The 10,558-nt window shown below is 43.5% G+C and overlaps 1 protein-coding gene across 1 annotated transcript in view; it reads left to right on the top strand.

The window, feature by feature from the left end:
* Nucleotides 1-10,558, top strand: part of ddx46 (DEAD (Asp-Glu-Ala-Asp) box polypeptide 46) — a gene marked incomplete at its 3' end in the record, with an annotated part of 101,830 nt that overhangs the window by 18,095 nt on the left and 73,177 nt on the right. The window lies entirely within an intron of this gene.

Below are 10,558 nucleotides of genomic sequence, written 5' to 3'. Positions count from 1 at the left end.
GTGTTAGCCTGGGACAAACAGCAGGGCAGGTTCCTCTGTGTTCTGTATGTCACAGACCATCACAGACATGAGGATTAGGATCTTTAAACATCTCCTGCCTTTCTTTGCCTCCTCTTCTTTATTTGCCTTCTCTCTCTCTCTCTCTCTCTCTCTCTCTCTCTCTCTCTCTCTCTCTCTCTCTCTCTCTCTCTCTCTCTCTCTCTCTCTCTCTCCCCCCCCATCTCCCTTAACAAACCATAGGACCAGTCCATAAACCATATTTCTGATCCCCTGCCATGTGTCTTGTATAATGTTGTTGACAGAGACCCTTACTGCACTTTTGCACAACGTACTAAGTTTGTGTCATTTTGTTCTGCCTGCTCGGGGGTTTGTTTTCGCTGCATCTGCGTAAACCAGATGCTGTTTAAAGCATCAACTAGCAGCTTGCAGTGCAGTCTTTAAACTTGCCATGCTCGGGTGGCTGCGCAGCCTGCGCTGATGGAGCTGTGTTATTTTTTTGTTGTCTGTGGTGAAGCCGCCATGCGTATAACTCCAGACGGCCTGACAGACACTATAGTCCAGTCACGTGGCCACGCCACTCTGCAACGCGGCCCAATCAAAACAACCGACCCGTCAAAACAATCAGTTGGCCAAACAGCCAGACAACAATCAACAATCACCCAACCAATCTATCAACCTGACCAACATGCAGTCAAACAGCAGTCCATATCCACACCGCAAAATATTGTAATGAGCGATGGAAATGAAGCACGCTAGCAACCTCTCAATGGGAACCCTTTTTTTTTATTGTGGCTGCCATAAACAGCAAAAGCAAGTCCCTACAATGACAGAAAGGGGGTTACCACCTACAACAAAGCTCACGATCCAACCCCCAAACACATGAAATAAACGACTACATGAACATAAACCAATTCATCATTAATCAAAGTGGACACGTATCTCCCATCAGTGCATTCCCATAGTAAAAACAAATGACACAATAGAAGAATAACACATACTGTAGTCTATAGGCACACCCCAAGGCATACTGGGGAGTCTCTCCTCAGCCTCTAACCACCCGGGGTGCGAGTATATATGTTTTGGGGGTAATTTTTTGTATATTTTGAAAAACACTCTTTCTCTGTATGGGATTAACCTGCCATATAACCAGACAAACCAGTCAGTCTGAGTCATACAAACAGGGGTGTAAGGACCCTGGTGATAGGCCCCCAGTGCAGGTATTTTGTTTAGGCCTTCTCCTTCAACATTCTAACGCTTAAATGTATGCTCCGCCACGCAATGGTGTCATGTGATTCACGTGCTAAAAATAGCCAACCGACGAGCTCACAACGTGTGATGCGTTGTGAGGTGGTAGGCCTGCTATTTTCGGCAAGCGTTGTAGAGACAATGTATATCTTCAAATGGTTTCGTCTCGTCACAAATCATTGGTTTACAACACTTGTTCATGCTCACCATGTTCTTTTTAAAGTTCCAAAAACTAATAGCATGTTTGGTCTGGGGATTAAATCCGACCTCCCGTTAGTCCGACTGCTCTATTTTGGACATCATGTCAGAGAAATGTTGCTGTCTGTCAGACCCTTTGCTTGTTTTTATCTATTTTTCCCCTGCTTGTTGCTGCTGTTTATAATATACACTATACAGTGTGTATGCTATACTCATTTGTTATTGCTGCAATACCTGTTTGTCTATTGTTTCATTTCATTTTAACATTGTTTCAGCTTTCTAACATTAATTATATTTCTTTAGCCCTACCCCAAAACCTTACCTACCTCCCTCTACCTCAAGACTATTCTCATCAAAACATTATTTGTTCATAATGACCCCGCCCGGTTAAAAATCGCACCACTATAGTAATATTAAAATAAAGAAACCGGTTGACACTGTAGAGATGTTACCGTCCCAACCAGCCACTGAAGAAGATAACCAGAGTGTCAGCTGAAGCGGACACATCGCCACACCTTTAGGGCTTGGCAGCTTGTGCCTTTTAGTCAAAGCACTGTGCCGTGTTTGTCATTACACTGACACACAGCGTACAATCAAATGATGAAGATTAATGATACGCAGACCCAGGGGAGATTATGCCTTTGTTTACCCCAGGAAAAGGCCACCCGTAAAGCACCATACCCAGGCAGTGGCATGTCCCCGACTCCCCGCTACCTTGCAACCGGGCAAGACCACACCCCATCACCATGCTACACGGGAAAATCTTTGCTGTTAATTTAACTCAGAGAGTGTAAAAGGAAAAAAAAGTCCTGCACACTGTCTTTAAATACAGTTAAAAGGCTTTAATGGGAAATCCCAACGTTTCAACGTCATCTAATTAGTGACATGAATGGATTAACAATCCCTGCCTGCTATCTATAGCGAAACCACAGCCAATGGAACGGGCTTAGCAGAAAGACCCTATTGAGCCTGACTCTAGTCAAGCTCAAGCTCAACAATCTCAACTTGAGATCAACACTCACAACAATCACAACGTTTCAACGTTGTAAATCTACTTACTGGGATTCCCATTAAAGCCTTTTAACTGCATTTGAAGACAGTGTGCGGGAGTTTGTTTTTTTCCTTTTTCAGTGCGTCTGGCCCTTGTTTGGTCTTCTCCTATACGCACCTGTCACATTTAGGTGTGCAAGAGACTTGCTTTGTATTAACTCATCAGTGTACAAATCTAACCACATGGACCCATAAGGGTCCATTTGACATGCACATGGACCCATAAGGGGCCATTTGACATGCACATGGACCCATAAGGGTCCATTGGTTACATTCGTACTCAAACAACTATCGAAGGAGTAACAAATGGATAAAGTAACACATAGGATTTTATTATTTTATATTGAGACCAGACCCTACTTCACACACAGGCGTTTTCCTAGTTCATGAATTTGACATTAAAGAGGAATGTCAACAACAAATACAGTGAAATGTATGCAGTCTGACTGAACATACACGTGTTTACATTGTATGCACAGTATACCAGCCTGGGCGTTTCACATGTTCCATATTATTCTTGTGCAGATACTAAGATGCTAAGTCAACTCTGAGTGCATTTGGAAACTAGCATTGAGCTACCGCCTACCGCAAAGATATACCACTTTAAGCCATTGGTGACCCTGGAGTTAAAAGGTCTTGTGTGGAATTTTGGTCAAATTGAATGATTCATATAGTGTGCGATATGGTATGGTTGAGCGCACATATGGGTTCAGTTAGAGTTTTGAAAAGACTGGTTTACGCCGTGTCAAAACGCAAATTAATGGGCTTCTTCAGTTCGATTTTTTGAAAAGACTGATTTAAGTGTATCGAAATGCTAATTAATGGGCCTGTTAGATATTTTGAAAAGACTGATTAAAGTGTGTCAACTTGCTAATTAATGGGCTTCTTCCAGTAAGAAAAAAGTAAGCAACTTCATGCACACAGTGAATGAACATAAATGAAACAGTTGGCCTACAGTATACCCCATCAGATACAGTGGCCTATACCCCATCAGATACAGTACCGATACAGTTGGCCTATACCCCATCAGATACAGTACCGATACAGTTAATACCCCATCAGATACAGTGGCCTATACCCCATCAGATACAGTACCGATACAGTTAATACCCCATCAGATACAGTGGCCTATACCCCATCAGATACAGTACCGATACAGTTAATACCCCATCAGATACAGTGGCCTATACCCCATCAGATACAGTACCGATACAGTTAATACCCCATCAGATACAGTACCGATACAGTTAATACCCCATCAGATACAGTACCGATACAGTTATTCAATGAAACAGTTGGCCTATACCCCATCAGATACAGTACCGATACAGTTAATACCCCATCAGATACAGTGGCCTATACCCCATCAGATACAGTACCGATACAGTTAATACCCCATCAGATACAGTACCGATACAGTTAATACCCCATCAGATACAGTGGCCTATACCCCATCAGATACAGTACCGATACAGTTAATACCCCATCAGATACAGTACCGATACAGTTAATACCCCATCAGATACAGTACCGATACAGTTATTCAATGAAACAGTTGGCCTATACCCCATCAGATACAGTACCTATACCCCATCAGATACAGTACCAATACAGTTAATACCCCATCAGATACAGTACCGATACAGTTATTCAGTTGGAGGCTATACCCCATCAGATACAGTACCTATACCCCATCAGATACAGTACCAATACAGTTAATACCCCATCAGATACAGTACCGATACAGTTATTCAGTTGGAGGCTATACCCCATCAGATACAGTACCAATACAGTTAATACCCCATCAGATACAGTACCGATACAGTTATTCAGTTGGAGGCTATACCCCATCAGATACAGTACCTATACCCCATCAGATACAGTACCTATACCCCATCAGATACAGTACCAATACAGTTAATACCCCATCAGATACAGTACCTATACCCCATCAGATACAGTACCAATACAGTTAATACCCCATCAGATACAGTACCGATACAGTTATTCAGTTGGAGGCTATACCCCATCAGATACAGTACCGATCCAGTTATTAAACCCCACCATGTGCGAGAAATAAGCCCATAATACAGTATGATGTGTTTTTCCATAAATTACTGACATTTTCCTTGAAAACATATACAAGACTTTTCCTTGACTTTTGGGCCTGTGTGGTTGCCTGCAAATAAAATAAATCTGTGTACTGTACTGTAGGTAGCAAACTATTGAGGTGTCTGTGAAATGAATCTGCATGTGTGTGAAATGGAATATGTGGCAGTGGCCGTCAAAGTATAGTAGCCGAATGGAGGGAGCGAAATGTAGCGTCTTCTGGATGCATCTCTTTTTGGCTGCTGGTTCCATCTTGTAGTAGCAGTACAATGTGAGTGAGTGCCAAGCTAGTAGTCTGTGCCCCATTTATACAGTAAAGTTGCCCGGCGAGTACAGGTGATTAACATTCCTATGGCCGATGGTCGTTAGAGTCTATTGTTCCGTCGTTGTTGTTGTCACACGTCTAATTAGACGTGTGACAACAACAACGACGCAACAATAGGAATCCTGCCGCTCAGTAGCTATTGCTTTCAGGGGAGGGTTAGTGTTATTTTCGGTCAAATCAGGCGGCACACCTGGACACATCAAACAGCACAGTAAAGTCCCGCGGCACACAGGTTGGGAAACACTGGCCTACACCTTCTTGTAAAAGACAAAATGTTGCAAATTGGAGTCCTATATTTTCCCCATATCAAAAACAAGAAGAGCGCTCTGCTAGGAACACCTAAATGGTGGTGCATAATATTAATAACACCTTTATCCTAAGCATCATTCACACACCGATGGCGGAGGAAACCATGCAAGGCACCAACCTGCTGATCGGGTACAGGTAGGGGTTCACTGTCTTGTTCAGGGACACTTCGACACTAACTCCAGGGGAGCCCGGAATCGAACCGGGAACCTTCTGATTCCCAATTGAAAATCTTGGCGTATGGTGGCGCTAGAGAGGAAATGCTAAAAAATGAGTAGTGGCCGGCCTAGTGGTCTGGGCACCTAAGCTCAATGTAGCCTGGTTGCGGGTTCGAGTTCCAATTCCGGTCTTTGCTGCACACACGTGTCAAAATGTAGGGGCCATCCTCTTGGATTCATGCAGCTCGACTTTTGTCTTAACTTTTTCTCAAAATGTCTTATCCCTGCACGACACTGTTAGTCATACACTAATGACAACTGAAGATCCAATAAAATAAGATATTCATGCGATCAAGATGGGATAGGGTTAGAGTCATTTTGGCATGTTTATTTTGTGTATAATTAGGCTAGATACATTTCGAAGCAATTTCCAAGGTAAAAGGAGGCAAGAGCTCGGGTTTAAGGCAGCTAGGGATTCTTTTTTAACAGAACACACGAAGAATACAAATGAAAACAGTCTGAGTTCCAAGAAAAAGAATAATTAAAGCATTGACAATCGTGCCAATCTCTAAAGTGACTACCGCGACCTTGACAGAACAATGATTCAGTCATCCTTCCATAGTTGTTTTAGCGCTCTGCCAGATCACTATCAATTCATTACGGCTGCCAGACAAGTGTGAGTTCTGCTCCAGGAGTCAAAGGAGAGACAAAGACTCAGGTGTGAGTTGCCAAGCATCTGACAGAGAAAATAAACACCTCTTGTGTGATCCCTTACGCCTGGTTAACATCACTCACACCGCTCCGTGTTTGACACAACTACCAGGTAACCCTGTGTAATCTTAACACATCTATAGTGACCAGTGGAGCGTGAGACCGTCTGATGTCGTGCTGACAATGTGCCACTCTCTTCTTCTCTCCAGGGTCAGGTTAGGTTTTTGCACATCTGCTCACATTCCTGATGTGTGTTTCCTCCTGTCTTGCTGTGTTTCTAGACCTGAGGACGATTCTACAAATGCCTTCTAAATCCTGACAGTTTTCTGAAAAACACTATCAGTGGTTCTCAAACATTTTCATGTCAAGGAGCCCCAATAATCTATGTAATTGGTCGCCAACCCCCATCTGAAAATATGTTGTTCCAGGGACCCCCCAGAAGCAAAGATTTGAGTTTAAAACGTTCGCCCTGAAAGAATATATATTCAAAGATGTGCGCCACATTTTTCACGATTTTTCAAAAATAGCAGATCTACAAGCTCGTAGCGTGGCACCAAGTGCCGCGCTATGAGCTTGTAGATCTTTTTTCAATAGCTAAAGTATAACATAATGCTTAAAACACCTAAAGGGGTTCCCGCCCAGTATGGGTTAATGGTTATGTTTTATGCTGTGATGTGTGTATGCTGCATGGGCAAGAGCCTTTACTGCAGCCAGGGTTCGAATCTGACCAAAGCTCTTTATTGCATAACAGACTCATTCCTGTAATTTCTTTCACTGTAATCACTGTCAAATGAAGAAGAAAAGGACAAAAAAATAATCAGAAACTGGGAAAATGCGCTCCTCACAGTACAGGTCTTCACCAGGCCAGGTATATAGAAATCAATTTTAGCCTATCAGGATGAAATATGAAAAATCTGACAGTTCATGATTTGAGGCATTTTGTTCAAAACGAGCCACTCCTGCAAACTTTAGATGCCAATCTTAGCCAATCAGGATGGAATATGAAACATCCGTCTTGATCACATGACTATAGAGATAATGTGCACCGAATTGTGTGATTTGTAGGAGTAATATAATCACACCCGTGTGAACTGAGTGGTGCAACTCCCCTCTCCCCCTGCCCCCCCCCCCCCCCCCCCTCTCTCTCTCTCTCTCTCTCTCTCTCTCTCTCTCAGCAGGCAACAGTGCAGCACTATCTCTCTCTCTGTTTCTGGCACAACAGCGCCACTGGTACTCTAAACATAGTAACATAGTAACATAGTCACATAGTCACAGTCACACTAACTGGTGTGACTGTGACAGATTCCTGTGAGGGACTAACTGGTGTGCTATACCAGATTCCTGTGCGGGACTAACTGGTGTGCTATAACAGATTCCTATGGGACTAACTGGTGTGTTATAACAGCGCTCCGATGTGAATAATTTAGTGCAGAAGTGACACTCTGGCCTTCAGTTTCATGCCATCCATCCATCCATCCATCCATCCATCTTCAACTGCTTATTCGTAGTCGGGTCGCGGGGGCAACAGCTCCACCAGAGTGCTCCAGACTTCCCTCTCCAGAGCAACATTAGTGACTTCCTCCTGGGGGATCCCGAGACGTTCCAAGGCCAGTGAGTCGATGTGTTTCCTCCAACTGCGCCTTGGTCTGCCCCGGGGTCTCCTCCCAGTGGGACGTGCGTCGAGGACCTCCCTAGGGAGACGCCCGAGAGGCATCCTAACCAGATGCCCGAACCACCTGAGCTGGCTCCTTTCCAGGCGAAGGAGCAGCTGTTCTACTCCGAGTCTCTCTCGTGTGACTGAACTTCTCACCCTATCTCTAAGGGAGATGCCAGCCACCCGTCGAAGAAAACTCATTTCGGCCACTTGTATTCGCGACCTTATTCTTTCGGTCATGACCCACACTTCATGACCATATGTGAGAGTAGGAACTAGGAACGAAGATTGCTCGGTAGACGGAGAGCTTTGCCGTTTCACGTCGATAGGACCAAAAATAGTGCCGGAGATTAGCTGTCCACAGACAGACGGATGCACACGTGGACACATGTGTAATCTGTCATGTAGCAAAGAGTAGTAGCATTTACAGCACGGGTTGCGAATTCAAAACCTCAAACTAAGATAATATCAATGGCAAGCTTAGGATAGCTGCTGAGGAGAAAATTGAAAACAGAAAGGTTTTACAAATAGGTTTTTGGAAGTTGTGAATAGAAGATTTGTGAATCAAGTTTTTTTTCCCCCACCAGACACCACCCCTACTGCTCTCCTAACCTCTCCCCTGTTTGGTGCTGACAGCCCTGCCCTGTTTGATGTTCTGGATGAGAGACAGTGTTTGCTAATACAGACTCTACCCTATAGGTAAGCACCACCACAGGTTGGTTCTTGTCAAACTGACTGGGTGGGAGGGAATGTACTGTAGGTGCACTGTAAAATCCCCAATGGTACAGTAATTAAACTGAGAAGTACAAATTCACCTGAATGGACCTGCTATAGGCTGCCGCTACACACTACAGTATATTAACACAGAGAATTTCAGGTCCATTTGACACTTACACTGTAAGCCTGAATATTGCACCGTGCGGTCGATGGTGTGTACACCGTGCGACATGTACAATAGTCCTATTTGAATTGGAAACACATTTGTGTCTTGTCACATGCTGTTGTATCTTGCTGACTCACGAGACCCCACCGAGAGGATGTAGAGCCTCCGTCCTACTTGGCTACTCCTCCCACCAAACACTCCCTGCTGACAGGCGCCATGCACCCCAGTCGGGAGGAGTACGTACGTACAGTGACAAATATCACCCTCCTTGCCCAGCTTTCCTCCCCCTAACACAAGCCAATTGTGTTTGTATAGACACTCGACCAAGCACCGCGATGGGTTCGAACCCCCATAAGAGATTAACTTTGACCAGAACACACCAAAGTGCTCCAGCATAATATACGTGAAAGGTGTGGGAATTAAACTGGGAAACCTTTGTTGACTGCAGAGCTCGAGAACAATCCACCACAACCATTACACATTTAGACTATGATATTGAGTTGTCCTGGTACTTCTGATGTGTTGTTTGCATGGTAAATGACCTGGTACTTCTGATGTGTTGTTTGTTTGCATGGTAAATGACCTGGTACTTCTGATGTGTTGTTTGTTTGCATGGTAAATTACCTGGTACTTCAGATAGGTATTAGGTCACCTATGTTGACGTAAAACACTGATACAAGCAGTACAGTATGGTATATGGTTTGCAAAACAGACCACAGAGGTCTGGTCCTATAGATTATCATGCTGAGGGCCTTATATACTGTATATTTGATACATTGCTTTGGCTTCATCATATTTATTTAATTTAAATATAAATAAAACTATATGAGGGCACTACAATTTATATTCCCAGGCTTCTGTCTCCAGCCCTGTTGGTCCATGCATGCTACTGTACATCTGGACTGTGAATGACATTGTAATGTGTGTCCTAGTGATGCTGCGGTGATGTTCGCAGGGTTCACTTTCCAAGGTTTGCTCTCCATACGGCCAAAATAAATTAAAAACTGAAACTGTATTGTGTGTTCACAAAACTAACTGAAATTATAGAAAAAATACCCTTAGTTATAGTTTTAGTTTTAATAGTTTTAGTTATAGTTTTTTAGTTTAAAAAACTAAAACTAAACTATAACTAAACTAAAACTAAGCATTTCACCAAAATAAAAACTAAATAAAAACTAGCAAACCCGCTCTAAAAACTAACTAAAACTAACTGAATTAGGAAAAAAAAAGCCAAAACTAACTAAAACTAAACTATAATGAAAAAAACAAAACTATTATAACCTTGCTGTAAACTCCGGTTGCACAGTAATGATGTAATGACAGCCCTTTATTATGTCTCTTCCCCTTAGCTCTGGACCAGAGCGTTAGTGAGCTGATGCTACTTATAGTTCCACTGATCCAAGCCTGAACACCATCAGTTGATTGGATCATTAAAATAAAGATGCTCTCGCAATGCACGCTGCCCAACTGCCCACCCATCTGACCAATAATTAATAAGGCAGGTTATAGATGTGTGGTCAGATGGGTGGGCCACAAACGCATTCGAGATTTTCATTTGGCCGATTTGGTCCCGATCCGAGAAAAGGCTGCGAACCACTGACCTATAATCAACCTGCCGTCAATCAAAAATGTATACACACCCCAGAGATCCATCTGGAATGAGTGTGACAGTGGCGTTTAAATTCTTTGCTCATCAACTCTCAAGGTCTATTGTCTATAATCTCACAGGCATACAGCCAAACACAACCCGAGTGCAATTCCAAATATGTGTCAACTTATACCTCCCTTGGCCTTATTTGCCCTCTGCCCCTTCCTGCATGCATTCTCTATGAGTGGCGGTGGTCCAGGCCAGGGATGTAAGTGTGTGCAGTCTAACTGCTCCCCATGGGACCTGGATAAACAAGGGAACCATGCCCTGT

This window comes from Electrona antarctica (genome assembly GCF_951216825.1).
Source record: "Electrona antarctica genome assembly, chromosome: 8".
Lineage (NCBI taxonomy): Eukaryota > Metazoa > Chordata > Actinopteri > Myctophiformes > Myctophidae > Electrona > Electrona antarctica.
The sequence above is the reverse complement of the archived record's forward strand: the minus strand, read 5'-3'. Positions and strand labels throughout refer to the sequence as shown.